Genomic DNA, 21048 nt, shown 5'->3' on the forward strand with positions numbered 1-21048 from the left:
TCCTGGAAAGATCAATACTTCCGATTATGGGCTAGCCTCATTATTTTATTCTGACATTCTCAGAAATTTTAAACAGAATGAACCTGGAGGTTCCATTTGAAAAATCACCACCTCTGAAGGTTTCCAGAGTATGTGAAATTTGTCCTAAAAAGAAAACTTCTTGCTCACTCTATTAAAAATAATGGGACATCTACATACAATCAAGTCTCAATCATCAAATGTATACTGGGTATCTAATGTATGTAAGACACTGAGGGGAAAAAAGGGTGGGGGGGTGAAGCTCTGACTATGCAGGAATCTTCAAATCAAGTGAGAGAAATGGGGAAGGAAGGGCTGAAAGACAATGTTTTGTGGCAGAGGGAAAATTTGATTTGGCCAGAAAGCTTGAAACGGTTGCTGCAAAAATGACAAATGGCATCACTCTGAGGACACACAATAAATAAAATTGGACAGAAGAATCAATGGCAAAAACGAGATCATAAAGTAAAAAGCAGGTTATGGGGGAAAATAGATATATGATCCCCAAAACAAGGCTAGCAATTTTAATTAGGTGCGACAGAAAGTTGGGAGCCATGACAAGTTTGACTGAATGAGAGTGAACTGGCCCAATGATGCCCAAGCAAGAGGGATCTGTGGTCCCTTTTCCAGAGAAGCTGACAATGACTCAGAACGAGACTTGCTTTCACCTGGCATTTATCCTGCTACCTCTCTGCCTTGTCTCATGCAGTGAATGCCTCCAAAGATAGGCAGCGTTAAAAACCACAAAGGATGGATAAGTCCCAGTTGAACCCTAAATAAAGGAGAACTTACTGCATATTAAAAGGTACAATGTTAGTGTATTAAAAAGTTCACTATAAAGATTTTCATAGCTGACTTTTTCTTAATAGAGAATAAGAATTTCAATCTTTTTCAAGTCCATCTGCTTTTTCCCTCCTTTCAATGAAATTGTTTTCTAAAATAACAAACAATATTCCTAAAACATAAATATTTTCAGAAAACAAAGAGCAGCAGGAGCCATGCAAGTTGTATAAAAAATACAGCTCCCTCTACATAATATAATATTTTGGACAGCAACACAAATAAGGAAAAATTAGTTTTCTTTTCTTTTTTTTTTCAAGAAGCGCACTCTTCATAGTGTGTTTGGTTTTCTGAGAGGCATCACGGGTCATAAATTCTGGTTTACCCTGGGCAAACCACTTGGTCCCAACATGAAATATGACAATCAATTTGACATTAAAGAGGCACATGGGAACATTCAGTGGACTGGGAAATAAGTATTCATAATATGACTACAAATAGGAATGTCTTATTATTACACAAGCAGGAAGAATCACTAGTATTTTTAGAGGGTATTGGTGAGCAGTCAAAAGACTTGGCTACTGACCTAGAAGTTTTAAAAGTTTTAAGTGATCAAATATTCTCATAAAACATAATCCCACTCAATAAAGATCTTTGTTTTTAAATGTTTTTGCTAAAGGCATGAATTAGCATTTGCTCCCCTGTAGGTACCCACTATTGTTTGTACAGAAGAAGCATGTGCCTGTCTTACACAGGTGCACATACAAATATACACCCACAAAGGAGGAAAATGAGTGCTAATAACCTAAACATTCTCCAGGTGACCACACTGGAACGTTAATTTTCTTCTAACGGAGTAGAAAACGGGGGGTTTTGCTTTACTTTTCAATTGTGGAGTCAGGGGGATATGAGGCAGGACACAGGAGGAAGATGATGGGTGTATATCATGCAACACAGATACAGTAGCTATAGAATCACCCTTTCAAGGGCTGGTCTATTGGCCTGACAGTGACACACACTTTGTTGCCATGCAGGGGACACACAGTTAAAACCTCCATCTTGGTTTTTCATGCCCCAGATCAGAAGAGAAGTGAAAAAACACCATAGACTGTGCCTTCAAATCCAAGGAAGGGAATACATATGTTACAATCATCGCTATTTTTGCTGAAACGTGTGAACACAGTTCTCTGAGAACAAGTCTGGCTCCTTTCTGCAATGACGCTACCATGTCACTGGACCATGTTCAAAGAGGAGAAAAGGTGCTACATCTTGCACAGCAGAAGCAAACAACAGGAGGACAAGACAGGGGTGAAAGGTTGTGTGAATAAAAGAAAAAGACGTTCATCAATAAAATTACCCTAAATCTGCCCTAGCCTTTTTGCTCAATAGATAGAATGTGGGCTGGCAGACTGAAAGGTCCCAGGTTCCATTCAGGTCCAGGGCTCATGTCCAAGTTGCAGGCTCAATCCCCAGTAGGGGGCGTGCAGGAGGCAGCTGATCAATGATTCTCTCATCATTGTTTCTATCTCTTTCTTCCTCTACTTTCCTCTTTGAAATTAATAAAAATATATTTTTAAAAATTACCCTAAATCTGTTGAAGGAAGAATGTGTGAATGGCAACCCCCAAGAGTGAACACCATGGTATCCAAGAGTATCACATTGCACAAAAGCTACACACAAATGTTTCCAACTAAATTCCTGTCTTTACTTAATTTGCTATGCCCTTGACTTAGAAGTGGCAGATACATTATCCGGCTAACACCATAACTGCCAAAGTGGCTGTGAACCTCAGTTTCCTGAGGTTTGATGGAAGCCACCATTTTTCAGTGACATCTCTGTGTAACCATCAGGTTAGTGCCAGGTAACTTTCACCTTGAACCAATTTATACTGCTGACCTAGAGTCAAAAGGTCCTAGAATCTGAAAGGTGTCATTCTTGGAAGTTGCCCACTCTACTTTTGCTCCTAATTGAAGAAAAATAACAATCTGAATCTCAATTGGGCACACAACACAGATCATTAATACTTTTATTAACTAAGTCATAAATGTTTTGAATAGATACTTAACTGTAATAACCATTTAAAAGTCAATGATTTACTTTCTCTTATAGATGAGATTCACTTTTCTTGTTTTCTTCTCTTGAACAGTGAATGAGTCAAGGTCAGGGTCCTTAAACAGAAGTGCATTCCTTTCATATCTTACTACTCTGCAAGTCAGAGTCCCTCACTTCAATTCATTTATCCTGAAATTTTAAGAAATGAAAATTTAGTTACTATGTGTCTATTTTCTATGCATTAATTAGTTGATATAGCTTAAAAATTTGGAATTGTTTCAGGTATATAATATCTAAAAGTAAAGTATTTAATCTTAGGTTTGCAAAGGTCACAGATATAACGCAGGGAGATCATTAGCCATTTCCCTGGCAGTAAGGGAAAAGGCAATGCCAAATGAGAGTAAGGATCAACCAGGTCTGATCACTTTCATTTGCTGGGTAAGCTGAGAACAAACCAAGGGATGCTGATTTTGTAAAGCAAAAGATACTGCTCATAGAATACTATTGTATCACATTCACTTTACATCTGTATCATTCATTTAATGCAAGTGAAACAAACATGTGATTCGGTATAAATCAAATAGGAAACGTTCCCTAGGAGGGTACTTTGAACCTCACTCATGGATGAGGCAGACACACTGTGAGCATCATGCTGTTAGCTGTCAGCTCAACGATCCCACCAGATAGACATTTAAATTTAACCGACAAATTCTGAACAGCTAAATGTTAGCAAAATTAAGGACATTTCAAAGGTCATTATAGATTTTACTATAGGCCCTGTGCACGAAACTTGTGCATGGGTGTGGGAGGGGTCCCTCAGCCCAGCCTGCACCCTTTCCAATCGGGGACCCCTCAGGGGATGTCTGATTGCTGGTTTAGGCCTGAGCCAGAAGTATCAGGCCTAAACTTGCAGTTGGACATCTCTCTCGCAATCCGGGACCGCTGGCTCCTAACCACTCACCTGCCTGCCTACCTGCCTGCCTGATCGCCCCTAACCACCTCTGTCTGCTGGCCTGATGCCCCTAACTGTTCCCCTGCCTGCCTGATCACCCCTAACTGCCGCTGCCTGCCTGCCTGATCACTCCTAACTGCCACTGCCTGCCTGCCTGATTGCCCCTAACTGCTCTGCCTGTCTGCCTGATCAACCTTATCTGCTCCCCTGCTGGCCTGATTGCCCTTAATTGTCTCTGCCTCAGCCTCCACCACACGGCTTTGTCCGGAAGGATATCTGGAATGACATCCAGAAGGCCATTTGGCTGTAGGGTCTAATTAGCATATTACGCTTTTATTAGTATAGATGTGCTATGAACAAACAAAAACTGCTTTATCTTCCAATACAGTGGTTCAAAAAAGTCACTTCTTAAGGGAAATTAACAAAGGAAATGGTACTCAAGGTTCTTATAACTGGTTTTCTGACCCAGGGGGAAAAGGGTTTCATTACTCTAATCAACTAAAGAAGAATGACTCCACAATAGAAAAGGAAAAAACGAAAAATTAAAAAAAATAGGATACCAGAATGAAAACATGAGCAAACCATGTCACAATTTCATGCACTAGTTCTTTGTTTAATACCATTTCGTTTATTCTTACTAACTACGATTTTTTGGGGAGGGCTGTAATTAGTATAATAAAACATGCATTTTTGTAATAAAGGCTGTGACACACAGCTATAAAAGTGTGATCATTCTGTGCCTGCTTGTTGAACACAACCTAAACATTCTTTTAAACTTAATTCACGAACAGACATTAGGTGTGATTTTACTTTTATGCAAACATTAATTGTACTGTGGAATACAGCTTGTTGCATTAATGCTGCACTTTTGCTAGAAAGGTGAGCAGGTAGGTCACAGACTTTAAAATAGTAAAATGGAAAATAAACTATTTGCATGATCAAGTCATGACAGTAAATACTAAGTGAAGGAAGAAGTTTTTGACAAGGTAAAAACACATTAAGATGTAAACAGAGCTAAATGAATACTTATAGCATTTGATATCTCTGATCTCTTTAACAAATGTGTGTCCTTGAAATATTTAATAAAATTTTAAAATTGTTAGCTCAGAGTCTCTCCCCCCCGCCCCTGCCCCCCCCACCCCCCCCCACACACACACACACTCAAAAAAAAGCAAAATCTAGAGTGGCCAAACATTTTTTTCTTATTTATTTATTTATTTATTTATTTATTTATTTATTTATTTATAAGAGAGGGCAGAGAAGAGTTGGTGTTTTGTTTTTAAATATTTTGTTGTTGTTGATTCCTAGAGAGAGAGGCAGGGAATACAGAGAGATAGAAACATCAACAAATGAAAAACATCCACAGTTGGCTGCCTCCTACATGCTCCCCACTAGAGGCCAGGCCCACAACAGGTCTGTGTCCTGACCAGGAATTGAACCAGTGACCTCTTGGTTCCTGGTTCAAAGCTCAATCACTGAGCCACACCAGCCAGACTCTCTCTCCCTCTTTCTAAGTCCTTTCCCTAAAAGTTAGAACCAAATTCCTTTGTGGAAAAGCAGAGATATTATGCCCCCATGGCTTAAGTGCAACAAAATCACCAACACAAGCACAAAAGGAACTCTGTCAAGGTTATAAAGATTTGTGCCAGATTACATGTCATATAAAAACCATTTCACAGTAACTTTCACTACATCAGAAAGGTTTTTTAAAAGGCAGTAGCTTCTCTTTGCTGTGAGCAGTAGGACTGGAGATCTGATGGGTGACACCCTACAGCTTTTATATGACTAGTGGTGCAATTTTAACAGAGTAGATTTAAGTTTTGTAAATAAACACGTGTAAACCTTTATGCTTTGACAGTGTCCCTTTTATTTAAAACGCCATATTTCCAGGAAGCAATTTTATTTCTTTTCAATGTCCGTATTTTAACCAATCTATAATTGTATGTGCTTTTTATACTTACCATTATTCATCATTCCTTTCAATTCTTTAAATGCCAAGAATTTAGTAACAAGCCAAGCAAGTAATTAGTAAGGTTCCAGAATTAAAAATCACCTATAATAACAAAAGCATTATATGCTAATTAGACCAGACAGACAAACAACCTTCCAGATGAAGCCAGGGCTGCGAGAGCTGAGCCCCTTGCATGAATTTTGTGCATTGGGCCTCTAGTTTCTAAATAAACAACTAGGTAGTAATATCATGATCATGCCAACTATTCCAAAGCTGTCAATACAAATTAATTTTAAGGCATCTGATTACAATGCCTTTCTGTGGATCATACCCATAGCCCCCCCACAAAGGAAATAGTCAGTTGAGAATATAGATCTAGATTTAGGGAGAAAGAAAGTGAAATATGTTGGTCTAATTCCATGGTGAGAGACTATATCTTCCTAAAATGTATAAATCAGAAATTGTAATTAATTGAGGTTCTTCTATATTGGGGGCGCTATAGACTTCATTTTGGCCAATATAAGAATGCAGTAGTCCCCTTGCCCAATATCACTTGCGAATGCATGCAACTACTTGGGAGACACAGAGGAGTGCATTTTTCTCAGAGGTGATAATATTATAGCAAAACTTTTATTTCTTGATTAATATTAAAAATAAAAAGAGAGGTCAAGGTAGAAAAAAAACAAAACAGTAGATTTTCCCCAAGGCACAGAGAAAATATTCTAATTGCTTTGGGGACTAATTGAAATTATGCTCTGTTAATGGATCAAGAAATATATACAAGTTTGTCATAATCACATATCATTAAGGGGTTCCTCTACAGCAGTGGTTCTCAACCTGTGGGTCGCGACTCCTTTGGGGGTCGAATGACCCTTTCACAGGGGCCGCCTAAAACCATCAGAAAACACATATATAATTACATATTGTTTTTGTGATTAATCACTATGCTTTAATTATGTTCAATTTGTAACAATGAAAATGCATCCTACATATCAGATATTTACATTACGATTCATAACAGTAGCAAAATTACAGTTATGAAGTAGCAACAAAAATAATTTTATGGCTGGTGGTCACCACAACATGAGGAACTGTATTAAAAAGTCGTGGCATTAGGAAGGTTGAAAAGCACTGCTTTAGAGCTTTCTGAAGAATATTTCAAATATCCTATATAACAAAGAGCTAATATGCAAATGGTCATTATACACTCCTGCCCTCATGCCCTTGCGCCCTCACACCCTTGTGCCAGGGCTGGGGAACCTGAAGCTGGGCCAGGGGAGCTGAGGATACACCCCCCCACACACTGGCACCAGGGCCAGGGGGCCAGAGGCCAGGCCAGGGAACCTGAGGCTGCACCACCTACCCCAGCCCTGGGCTGGGGGACCTGAGGCTGTGCCCCCTGCCTGCGGGGCTTGACGGGGTAGAGCTGGCCAGGTCTGGGTCTCGCACAATTTCGAGGCACATGTGGGTGGGTGGGGACTTGACTCTGGGTCCCACTGTGTGGCCCAGAATCTGACAGGAGGGAGATTTATATATACATTTTACTAATTTTCTTTCATCTCTGACACTTGTATTATAGAGAAAGGGCAAATAGTAATATTAACATATTTCCTCTAATTAATTCCCTTTTAATGTGCATAAATTTCAAGCACCAGGCCACTAGTATTTATATAAAAATAGAATCTATTTCATGTCCTTCATACTAAAATTTACATACACTAACATTTAAAGTATGTAGTAAATGGTGAATCCTGTAGTCTAAAACCAAGGCAATAAAGGTTAAAAAGGAAAGCTTGCCAAGTCTCACTAATAGTTTAAGTAGTGTCTTATCCTCAACATTCTTTTTCTGTGCAGAATTTGCTACCCCACCTAGTCCATCACAGTTCAAGAAAACCTAGCATCTTGAAAAAATTATTGAAGTCCAAAATACATAGCAACATAATAAATAATACAGTTAAACAAGAGATAAGAGCAAAACAATCATTTGTAAGTCATGCAAAGAAAATGTGTTAGGATTTAGTGGCTGGATAAGCTCTGACAGAGGCACAAGAAAAGCTGCTGTGTGTTTGTGACAGTGTAGCTATGGCACCAGTCTTAGAATAAACACCCATGGTAGAGCACCCCTACTCCCCCTTGCCTTTCAGGCATGTCTGTTGAGGCTCATCAGAATTAGCAGCATATGCAATCCCCACTTCCTGCCACACAGGAGTCTCACCTGTGGCATTCCAGGTACAGCTGCCATTAAATCCTTTATGGGAAGATGAGTACAATACAGCCCTTTCCAATGTTATTTGCAAAAAGTAGCTTTTGTGCCTGTCACCATGATGAGTCTCTCTTTATAAAGGTTTTCTTTTAAGCCCCCTAATTTATTTCTCTCATTTTATCTCCTAAATATGTTCCTTTTCTTGGAATTTTCTCAGATAGCTTGATAAGATATCCAAGAGATAGTGAAAACAACAGTACAGTTTGGAGGAAGAAAAATGCTTATAAAATGAGGGAAATGAATCATAATTCAGGACAAATACTTTAACCAATATTTACATTAATTTTATAAATTATTATTTTAAATAAAATCAATTTAATAAAAAATTTAGCCCTCATTTTAAGCCTGAAATACTGTTTTGTACATGCACATCAAATAAATACAACAGGTGAGGCAATATATTAGAATCAGCTTTTCTTCAGCAGAGACAATGACCATTATTCTTACACATAAACTTCACAATACTGGGTATGAGAAATCGGCAGTATCACAAGGAATCACTTATTCTATCTCATTGCTACTAAATGAACAAACATAGGTTTTAAAATAGAATTGGATTCAATTATGCAAAGTTTATGAAATGACTTCAAAGTTCTCTTAATTTGATGTTACACTAAATAGACACCAAAAGGGTTCAATATTTCAGTTATGATTCCTCAGATGAAAACATCAAGTTATCAGACTCAATTCATTTAAGAATTTTTAACTTACCCCAGTAGGCTGTGTAGTCTTCTGCTTAGAACCTGCTAAAATTAGAAAGTAAAAAAATGAATTTAATAAATGAAAGAAATTAAGACTATATTGGTACAGTGTTAAATTTTAAGATAAAATATTGAGAGGTGGTTTCCAAAATGGTGGTGGTATAAATGGAAGCTACACTAACACTCTCCAAGGACCAAACTGGAATTACAACTAAAATACAGAAAAACCATCCTGAATAATCAACTGAAGTCTAGCTGGAGAGAACACTGATAGCCAAGAATGGAAAGTGGAGACCACATAGAGATTGGTAGGAAGTACGGAGGAGCTAAGGGTTGGTCAGGCTCCCAGCAGCTGAAGTTCTGGAGGCATATCTCAGATGTGGGGAGTTTCCACTGAGAACCCTGGGGCCTAAACCCCAAGCTGGGAGCCCCAGCCCAGAGCATCAGAACTGAGAAAGGTACCCACATAACATCTGGCTGTGAGAAGCACCAGAGTTTCTGTCTGCCAGTGAGAGATGGCTGGAAATGCAGGCACCCTCTTAAAAGGCTAATGCACAAAATTTTATGTGCAGCCAATCAGCTTTGGATCCAGCAGAGGGAGGGCAGAGTGGACTAGAACTGTGTGAAGAGAATTCAGGATTGAGTATTCTGGGGTTAGAGTTCAGAAAACAGCAACCACAGTTTCCTGTGATGAGTCATTCCCTCACACTCTAGTGAGCATCTTTCTCGAGCAAACCTTTACCATCCAGGCAGTTTTTGCCTGAGGGTGGGGGAGCAATTGAATTGTTGGAAAACCTCTCATCCCACTTTGTGCTCAATAGCATGAGGAAAATCAAGACTGAATATCAATCACACTGCAGGCAGAGGAAGATGTCTGGAGGCTTTGAGTCTTTCCCTGTTCTCCTCCTGAGTCTGGGGCTAGGAAATCAGATCCTGGTGCACATCTTGGTCATTTCCAAAGACATCCAGACCCATCAAAGGGAGCCACAAGCTGTGGGTTACTCATAGTTTCAAACAGGATATGCAGGGCCAGTCACAAACAGCATCTGACATTGTCCTGCACTAGAGATTGGGACTTGTAGCAGACCTCCCTAAATCAAAGACACAAACCCAAACAGGCAGCTAAACTGGGGAGAAAAAAACAAGCCCCAACGGAAAGAATAAGAGAATTCTTCAGAAAAATAGCTAAATAAAATTGAGATAAGAAATTTATCAGATATAGAGTTCAGAATAATGATGGCAAGGATGCTCAACAGCATGAGGAAAGACATAGTAACTATGAAGAAAGACCAGTTGGAAATCAAGAATGAGATGGCACTAATAAATAATGCAGTGGAAATAACACACAGCAGATAAGGGAAAGCCAAGGATCGGATCAGTGAAGTAGAAAACAGGATGAAAAACTTCACTTAATCAGAGAACCAAAAATAAAAAACAATTAAAGAACAGGAGGACAGCTTAACAATATTCACATCAGAGGAGTACCAGGAAGTGAAGAAAGTGAGCAAAGGCTAGAGAAAGTGTTTGAATCAATAATGGCATAAAACTTCCCAAACCTGGTGAAGGAAAAAGTCACACAAGTTGAAGAAGCACAGATCTACCAAGCAAGAAGAACCCAAACAGATCCACTCTCAGGCACATCATAATTAAAATGCCAAAAATTAAAGACAGAGAGACAATCTAAAAGGCAACAAGAGAAAAGCAATTTGTTACCTACAAAGGAGCTCCCATTAGGCTGTCAGTTGATATTTCATCAGAAACTCTACAGGACAAAATGGAATGCCATGAAGTATCCAAGATAAGGAAAAACAAGACTCTGATATAAAGATTACTATATCCAGCAAGATTATAATTAAAAATAGATGATGAAATAGATTCTCCCCCAAAAAAGGAATTTATCACCACAAAATCAGCACTGAAAGAAATGATAAAGGGAATACTCTAATGAGAAGAAGAAATAGAAAGAGAGAAACATAGACATAAGGAATTAAAATGGCAATAAATAGGTACCTATCTATAATAACCTTAAATATAAATGGATTAAATGCTTCAATCAAAAGACATGGGTAGCTGAATGGATACAAAAACATAAAAACATGATCCAATTATATGCTGTCTACAAGAGACCCACCTCAGAACAAAAGACTCACACAGAATGAGAGTGAAGGTATGGAAAAATACTTTTCATTCAAATGGAAATGAGAAAAAGCCAGGGTAGTAATACTCATGTCTGACAAATAGACATCAAAATGAAGGCCATCAAAAGAGACAGTAAAGGTCACTACCTAATACTAAAGGGATAAAGCCAATAAGAGGCTATAACCCAGGTAAACATATATCCACCCAATATAGGAGCACCTAAATATATAAAAAGAAACTTCTGGAGTACTTTAAGGAAGAGATTGACAAGTAATAAAATCATAGTAGGGGATTTTAACACCCAGCTAACTTGACTAGATAGATCTTTCAGACGAAAAATTAACATGGGAACAGTGACTCTAAATGATACACTGATCACATGGATTTAATTGACATTTATAAAACATTTCCCCGAAGCTGCAGAAAATACATTATTCTTAAGTGCTCAGGGTTCATTATCAAAGTTATATCATATATTAAGACACAAAACAAGTCTTTACAAGTTCAAGAAGACTGAATTCATATCAAGCATCTTCTCAGATCCTTATGGAATGAAATTAAAAATCAACTATAGTAAAAACATTCAAAAACATTAGAACACATGGAGGCTAAATAGAATGTTATTAAACAAATAGAGGCTCCAAGCACAAAATTCATGCAAGAGTAGGCCCTTGAGGCCCAGGCTGGTCATTCCAGAAGGTCGTTTCAGGGACCGGTCTAATTAGCATATTAGCTCTTTATTATATAGGATGAATGGGTTACCAAAGAGATCAAGAAAGAAATAAAAAAAAAATTCCCAGAATACAAAGAAACAGGAGAAACAAAGATGGTGGCATAGGTAAACACCAGAGATTGCTGCCTCGCACAACCACTTCAAAAATACAACTAAAAGATGGAACGGACATCACCCAGAACCACAGGAAGGCTGGCTGAGGGGAAATTCTACAACTAGAAGGAAAGAGAAAAGCATACCGAGACTCAGAGGAGGCGCAGTGCGGAAAATACAAAGGTGGGGAGGTGCGTGTGGAGCAGGCTGGCGGCTGAGGGAGAGGTTGTCTGTTTCAATCCAGAGGGCATCTCAGGCTCTGAGCTCCAGTTCCGGGTGAGTCTCTGGAGACCCAGACTCAAACGGAAGAAGCAGGACTGTCTGGCATCGGTCGGAATTCGAGGGCAGCTTTCTCTCTGAGGTTTGCAGTGGTTGCTAGGACTCTGAGAGGAAGAGTCTCTGGGGACGGGACTGAGAGCAGCCATAACTGCTTGCTTAGCCCACCCTGTTGATCCCCTGGGACCCACCCTGCCCGAGCCTTGCACAGAGGCATTTGTGGGATAGCCCTAGGGAAAGGCTAGATTAGCACCTCCCTAGAGGACAGAAGTTCTCCCCCTGCAGAAACAGCTGATTCTCACAGCCAGTTGGCCTGGAGGTCAAATCCCCTCCCCCCCAGTATTACCTACAATAATCAATGCTTAACTACAACAAGACTGCACACAAAGACCACAAGGGGGTGCACCAAGAAAGCATAAAAAATGCAGAGACAAAGAAACAGGGCACAACTGACAGAAATGGAGGATATAGAGTTCAAAACCACACTTTTAAGGTCTCTCAAGAACTGTCTAGAAGCCGCCGATAAACTTAGTAAGGCCCCCAAAAAGACTGGTGAGACCGCCCATAAATATAGTGAGATCCTCAAGAAATCTAATGAGACCCTCGATGTTGTGATAAAGAACCAACTAGAAATTAAGCATACACTGACTGAAATAAAGAATATTATACAGACTCCCAACAGCAGTCCAGAGGAGTGCAAGAATCAAGTCAAAGATTTGAAATGCGAAGAAGCAAAAAACACCCAACTGGAAAAGCAAAATGAAAAAAGAATCTGAAAATACGAAGATAGTGTAAGGAGCCTCTGGGGCAGCTTCAAGCGTACCAACATCCGAATTATAGGGGTGCCAGAAGATGAGAGAGAGAGCAAGATATTGAAAACCTATTTGAAGAAATAATGACAGAAAACTTCCCCTACCAGGTGAAAGAAATAGACTTCCAAGTCCAGGAAGCACAGAGAACCCCCCAAAAAAGGAATCCAAAGAGGACCACACCAAGACACATCATAATTAAAATGCCAAGAGCAAAAGACAAAGAGAGAATCTTAAAAGCAGCAAGAGAAAGAAACTCAGTTACCTACAAGGGAATACCCATACGACTGTCAGCTGATTTCTCAACAGAAACTTTGCAGGCCAGAAGGGAGTGGCAAGAAATATTCAAAGTGATGATTACCAAGAACCTACAACCAAGATTACTTTATCCGGCAAAGCTATCATTCAGAATTGAAGGTCAGATAAAGAGCTTCACAGATAAGGAAAAGCTAAAGGAGTTCATCACCACCAAACCAGGATTATATGAAATGCTGAAAGGTACCCTTTAAGAAGAGGAAGAAGAAGAAAAAGGTAAAGATACAAATTATGAACAACAAATATGCATCTATCAACAAGTGAATCTAAGAATCAAGTGAATAAATAATCTGATGAACAGAATGAACTGGTGATTATAATAGAATCACGGACATAGAAAGGGAATGGACTGACTATTCTTGGGGGGGAAAGGGGTGTGGGAGATGCGGGAAGAGACTGGACAAAAATCGTACACCTATGGATGAGGACAGTGGGTGGGGAGTGAGGGCGGAGGGTGGAGTGGGAACTGGGAGGAGGGGAGTTATGGGGGGCAAAAAGAGGAACAAATGTAATAATCTGAACAATAAAGATTTAATTAAAAAAAAATTCTAGGAACAAATGAAAATGAACTCACAACAACTCCAAATCTCTGGGACACAGCAAAAGCAGTCCTGAAAGGAAAGTTCATAGCACTACAGGCATACCTCAAAAAACAAGAAAAACTTTCAATAAGTTATCTAACACTACAACCTGAAGAATTAGAAAGAGAATAGCAGAATGAGTAGATGGAAGGAAATAATAAAGATTAGAAGAAAAATAAATGACATAGAGGCTAAAAAAAAAAGCAATTCAAATGATCAATGAAACCAAGAGCTGGTTTCTTAAAAAGATACACAAGATTGATGACCCATTAACCAGACTCATTAAAAAACAAAGAGAGAGGACCCAAATAAATAAAATCAGAAACAAAAGCACAGAAGGAACAACGGACACCATAGAAATAAAAAGGATTGTAAGAAAATACTATTAACAACTATATGTCAACAAGTTGGACAATGTGGATAAAATGGACAATTCCCTAGAAAAATACAGTCTTCCAAAACTAAATCAGGAAGAATCAGAAAACCTCAATAGGCCAATAATAACTGACGAAATAGAAGCAGTAATAATAAAAAACTTCCAGCAAACAAAAGGCCTGGTCCAGATGGCTTCACAGTGTAGTTTTACCAAACATTCAAAGAACTTACACCTACCCTCCTCATACTATTCCAAAAAATCCAAAAGGAAGGAGCACTTCCAACCTCTTTATATGAAGCCAACATTACCCTAATTCCATAACCAGATAAAGACAGTACAAAGAAAGAGAATCACAGGCCAATATCCTTGACAAACATAGATGCTAAAATCCTCAACAAAATATTAGCAAATGGGATCCAGCAATATATTTAAAAAATCATACACCATGACCAAGTGGGATTTATTCTGGGGATGCAAAGCTGGTACAATATTCACAAACCAATAAATGTGATATATTACATACAGACAAAAATCACATGATCATATCGAAATATGTAGAAAAAGCATTAGACAAAATCAAACACCCATTTTTTAATATATATTTTTAATTTATTTCAGAGAGGAAGGGAGAGGAAGAATGAAATCTAGGTGTGTGTAATGACTGGGAATTGAAATATGACCTCCTGGTTCATAGTTTGATGCTCAAACACTGAACCATGCCAAGTGGGTGTAACACTCATTTTTTATAAAAACTTTCAGCAAAATGGAAATAGAAGGATCATACCTCAACATAATAAAGGTCATATATGACAAACCTATAGACAACATCATACTCAATGGGCAAAAACTAAAAGCATTTCCCCTAAGAACAGGAAAAAAAACAGGGATACCTGCTTTCACCACTCTTATTCAACATAGTACTCAAAGCCCTACCCACAGCAATCGGACAAGAAACAAACACATAAAAGACATCCAAATTGGAAATGAGGAAGTAAAACTGTAATTATTCACAGATGACATGATATTGTACATAGGAAAACCTAAAGACTTCACAAGAAAACTCCTAGATTTAATAAAGGAATTCAGCAATATATCAGGATGCAAAATTAACACCCAGAAATTAGTGGCATTTTTATACACTATTTTATGAATCCTCAGAAGGAAAATCTAAACAAAAATGCCAACGCAACAAAAATGATTAGGATACTTAGAAATAAATTCAACCAAGGAGATAGAAGACTTGAACTTGGAAACTACAGGACATTAAAAAAAAGGGATAGACGAAGATATAAACAAGTGGAAGAATATACTGTGTATTAGTAGAATTAATATCATTAAAATGTCCATACTACCCAAAGCAATAGATTCAATGCAATACCTATTAAAATACCAATGGCATATTTCACAGATCTATAACAAATACTCTGAAGATTTATATGGAACCAAAAAAGACTCCAAATAGCTGTAGCAATCTTGAGAAAGAAGAACAAAGTTGGAGGAATCACAATACCAGATATCATATTATGCTACAAAGCCCCTATAATCAAAACAGCCTTGTACTGGCACAAGAACAGGCATATAGATCAATGGAATAGAACAGAGATCCCAGAAATTGACCCAAGCCATTACACTCAATTAATATTTGACAAAGGAGGCAAGAGCATACAATAGATTCAAGACAGTTACTTCAGTAAATGCTGTTGGGAAAATTGGACAGATACATGCAAAAAAATTACACTAAACCATCAACTTACACAATACAGAAGAACAAGACTCAAAATGGATAAAATACTTAAATGTAAGTCATGAAATCAAAAAATCCTAGAGGAAACCAAAGGCAGCAAAATCTTAGACATCTCTCATAGCAATATGTTTGCTGATTTATCACCTAGGGCAGTGATTGGCAAACTGCGGCTTGCGAGCCACATGCGGCTCTTTGGCCCCTTGAGTGTGGCTCTTCCACAAAATACCACGTGCCAGCGCGCAGGAACAGTGCAGTTGAAACTTCATGGCCCATGTGCAGAAGTCGGTATTTTGTGGAAGAGCCACACTCAAGGGGCCAAAGAGCCACATGTGGCTCGCAAGCCACAGTTTGCCAACCACTGGCCTAGGGCAAGGGAAACAAAGAAGAAAACAAAAAAATGGGACTACTTCAAAATAAAAAGCTTCTGCACAGCAAAAGAAACCATCAACAAAATGAAAAGGAATCCCACTGAATGTGAGAACATGTTTGGCAATGATACCTCTGATAAATGGTTAACATCCAATATATATAAGAAGCTCATACAATTTAATGTAGGGAGCGACTATAGGATCAAGCCTTGGACTGACCAGTGGCAGAGACACATACAAGTCCCGGCTTGGAGGGCAGAGCCCTCTTAGCACAATTAAGCATGACCTTATAGTCCTCCCTTGTTCCTAGGTAGCTAATGGGCTGTGGGAGGGGCAGCAAACACTGCAAAAACAAGGCTTGAGCAATGAAATAGATTTGAAACTCGCAAGAACATTGTAAACATGTTCATCACTACCCATGTTTTGCTTTGTGTGATCTGACTATAAAATAAAGCTTCAGCTTATAGGCTGTGTCACTCTGTTTCCTCATCCAGGCAGTGATCCACCTGGTCCCAACTGTACTCTCTTGTCTATCTTCTTTAATCCTTCACTGTCCCTCCTCAGGCTCATCCCAGGCCATGCTGGACATGGGTCAGTTTAACAGGAGGAAGACAACCCAATTTAAAATGGCCAAAGTACCTAAATAGACACTTCTCCAAAGCAGACATACAGATGGCCAAGAGTAATATGAAAAAATACTCAAAGTCATTGATCAATTTGAATCAAAGAGATACAAATTAAAATGGCAATGAGGTGTCACCTCACACCTGTCAAAATGGCTCATTGCCATTTCAACAAATTAACAAATGAAAAGTGCTGGTGAGGATGTGGAGAAAAGGGAACCCTAGCTCACTGCTGCTGGGAATGCAGACTTGTGTAGCCAATATGGAAAACAGTATGGAATTTCCTCAAAGATTTAAATAAGGAAATGCCATTTGAACCAGTAATCACACTTCTAGGATTATATCCTAAGAAACCCAAAACACCAATCAGAAAGAATGTATGCACCACTATGTTCATAGCAGAACAATTTACAATAGCTGAGATCTGGAAACAGCCCAAGTGCCCATTAGTAAATGAGTGGATTAAAAAGCTGGGGTACAATTACACTATGGAATACTATGCAACAGAGAAAATGAAGGATCCCTTACCCTTTGAGACAGCATGGAGGGGCCTGGAGAGTATTATGCTAAGTGAAATAAGCCAGTTAGAAAAAGACAAGTATTTTATAATCTCACTCATATGCGGAATCTAATGAACAAAATAAGTAAACTGGTGAAAAAATAGATCTAGAGACACAGAAACATGGAACAGACTGTGGAATCTCAGAAGGAAGGCAGGGAAGGGTGGGAGGATAGGAACAGATCAATCAAAGAACTTGTAAGCATAGATGCATAACCCACCTACACAGACAATAGTGTGATGAAGGCCTGGGGTGGGAGGTGGGAGCAGGCTAGAAGAGGTCAATGGGGGAAAGGGGGGACATTCAACAATAAAGATGTATAAAAAATAAATAAGCAAAATTAGATTAAAAATAAAATAAAACATTCAGGCCTAAAGCTAGAGGTGCCAGAAAGTCCATTGAAAGAGTTCCAGTTTTGATAGTCTACTTAAAATATAAAGAACATTAGCCTGGCTAGCATGGCTCAGTGGTTTAGTACCAACCTATAAACAAGGAGGTCATAGTTCAATTTTCAGTCAGGGCAAATGCCCAGGTTGCAAGATCAATCCCCGGTAGGAGGCATGCAGGAAGCAGCTGGTCAATGATTCCCTCTCATCATTGATATTTCTATCTCTCCTTCTTCCTTCCTCTCTGAACTCAATATAGATATATTTAAAACAATACAGAATATTCCTGGTTTTATGAGTTGACAAAATAAAATGATGCAAATAATGTGCCTACATCAAATAATAAACATACCCATTTGCTCACTTGAATATGCTGCATCTCCCTCCACTTTGTGGTGGATAAATGTTGTCATCTACTCACCCCACTGTGGAATCAACATCTTCCCTACTAAGTGGGCAGAACGTGACAGTGACCAATCTCTGCCTCTGCTCCATCGCCCACCCTTAGCCCACCCTTAGCTCACTGCTCTTGTTCCTTGTAGCCTAGTCTTCTTTTTCCTTTCTTTCATCTTTCCAGTTTTCAAAGCTCTAGGTAAGTAACAAATGAAAGAAAATATTAAGATCCCTCTGAGTTTAAGAAATTATTCTCGACAGTTTGTTTTAGCTACAGCCAAGTCCTTCTCTATGTGTTCCTTCTTAGCTTACCCTTCACTGCTTCTGAATGGATTGGTTAATGAAGATGAAGGAATATAGGGCATGAAGAACTTGACAAAGGAAAAAGAATTGCTCTAAGCGCATAAAGAAGAAGAGAGAACTTCCTTAAAAAAACAAGCGAGGAGCACCCAGAGCAGCTAAAACCAGTCCCAAATACAGAATCAGGGTCCTGCAGATACAAAAGCCTCAACCAGCAACATCTTGTGAATGACTCTGGAGGAGGAGGATGCTACCAGTTAGAGTAGTCAACCACACTGCTCTGAATTGGATGACAGCACTGGGTTTGCTTATTAGTAGGTTGATGCAGGCCCCAGAACTTCTCCAGTTTTCTATGCTATTTATTTACTACCTTTCCTCCAGACCCACTTTATGAAGCTCGCAAAGCTGATGGGAAATGTGGGTAAGTGAGACCGAACCCAAGGGCAGCCACTCCCTAGGTGGGCCAGAAGCTGAGAAGGCTCTGGAACAGGGAAAATGACTGCTGACTGGACTGGAAAGTTTCTTCTCCCCCTGACATCTGAAGGGAGAGTATCAGATGAAGACTAGAAAGCTGGCGATGAAAAAGGAAGGTGACAAGGAAAGTAAGCAAGAAGCTCAAAGCTTACAGCTCTAGGTAAGAAAAGCTATCAGTGAGAAGACATAAATAAGATGAAGAATAAGAACGTAAAAAAGAGAGGATGAGCTAGTTGGCTATCAGGGAAAGAACCACAGAGAGAGGAACCAAGTAACCATACCTGGCAGAAGGGCTAACTGACTTGTTCCTGAGAGGGCAGCATGATGACTCAGTCCTTGGAGACATACTGGATCCTTCCACTTTCTCAACAACCTACTGTTCCACTTCCTGTGAGGCCCACTTATGTACCTGCTCCCATGAGATTCCCATCACTGTCGTGTGTAGTTTAAAGTAAAGCTCCCTCAACTGGAGGTACACAGAGAGCAGTTTGGTCCTTGCAACCAAAGGAAAGAAAACCTCTTTTTAAAGTACTATGGCGTGCCTAGTCAAGGTGGCTCAGTGCTTGAGCATCAACCTATGAATGAGGAAATCACGGTTCTACTCCTGGTCAAGGCACATGTCCAGGTTGTGGGCTCCATCCTTGGTGTAGGGTGTGTAGAAGGCAGCTGATAAATGATTCTCTCTCATCACTGATGTGTATATATCTCTCTCTCTCCCATTCCCTTCCTCTCTGAAATCAATGAAAAATTTAAATAGATAGATAGATGATAGATGATAGATGATAGATAGATAGATAGATAGATAGATAGATAGATAGATAGAGTACTGTGGAGTGAAATGGGTTTGGGAATATGAGTGAATTCACATTTAGCCACCTTCCAAATGAAACAGGCAGAAATATAGAACTTTGTTAGGCACCATCATGACTGGCACATGTAAATAACTCACTTCAACTAAGCCATGCCTTCTATCTACGTTCCATCCAGGAAAAGAGGACTGAAAAGTGATGAAAATTACTGGTTGCTAATGTAAAGGGTCAAAGGTCAGATTTTAGAGTTATATTTTGGAGCTCAATAATATTTTTATCCAAATTAGTATTAAGAACTGCCAAATCAGAGAACCAAGATTGCAGCATAGGCAAATACCTGTACTTGCTGCCTCCAACAACCACATCAAAATTTCAGCTCAATACAGAACAACCATCATCCAGAACCACCAGAAAGTTGGCCAAATGGAAGTCTTACAACTAAAGAAGTGAAGAAGAAAGTGCATGGAGACTGGAAGGAGGTGCAGAGGCACAGAACATGCTAGTCTGGCACCCACCTGTGCTGTTTTCTTAATCAGGAGAGAGATCATCTCTGTGAGGCCACCTATGAGGAGCAAGGGGTCCCAGCACCACACAAATGCCTGGCCCAGGGTCCCAGAGCTCGGAAGAAAAGTCCCTGTGACTATGGGCTGTAAAAACCAGTGCAGATTGGGGCCCAGTGACACAGAGGCTGCTGGAGAACAAGCTATTCCTCTTAAAAGGCCAGCACAGGAACTGATCATACAAGGTCCCACTTCTCTGAGCTCCAGCCCTAGGGCAAGGCTCTGGGGGACACAGATACATATGAGGAGTAAATGGATTGTCTGGCATCAGGGAAGGAACTTGGGAGCAGCTTTCTCCCAGACAGAGGTGCTTGCAGGGGTCATTGTTCCTGAGCTTGGAACTCCCCAGTCATGAGGCTGACAGGCAGCCATTTCTGTTTGCTCTGCACTGGGGATTCCTTGAGATCCTGCCTCATCCAATTTACAATCCCAGCCAAACTGTGTGCAGTGGATTTTGCATATTAATGGCCTGTCCTTTCTCAGGTTAAAATCTCTCAAACAAGCTTCAGCTTGGTCAGGGAGCCACAAACCTATCAATAAAAGGGCCAAGACCCGGCACCAGCACCAGCCTGCCTTGCTTCATAAGTGGACCTCATCGGGGTACTTTCAAACCTGATACAAAGAGGAGGAATCTGCAGATCTCTCTGTAGCTTCTGATGGGTGGCCCCTTTGCACCTCCCTGGAGACCCAAAGGCCAGTGTACACAGTGATCAGTGTCAGACCATACCAGATTCCAACTCTACACATCCATAACTGACACACTCAAGGGCAGACTCAGTGAGAACCAAAGCC

The 21048-nt window shown here is 39.7% G+C and overlaps 1 long non-coding RNA gene across 1 annotated transcript in view; it reads right to left on the reverse strand.

The window, feature by feature from the left end:
• Nucleotides 1-5358: 5358 nt before the first annotated feature.
• The window catches only part of LOC118675363, a 31022-nt gene continuing 15332 nt past the window's right edge, over nt 5359-21048 (reverse strand). The window contains exons 3-4 of the long non-coding RNA XR_004973879.1: nt 8728-8762; nt 5359-5855 (exon numbers count right to left, since the gene is read on the reverse strand). This is a non-coding gene — a long non-coding RNA (uncharacterized LOC118675363). The remainder of the gene's footprint in view (nt 5856-8727; nt 8763-21048) is intronic.

Source organism: Myotis myotis, unplaced genomic scaffold (assembly GCF_014108235.1).
Source record: "Myotis myotis isolate mMyoMyo1 unplaced genomic scaffold, mMyoMyo1.p scaffold_m19_p_2, whole genome shotgun sequence".
Lineage (NCBI taxonomy): Eukaryota > Metazoa > Chordata > Mammalia > Chiroptera > Vespertilionidae > Myotis > Myotis myotis.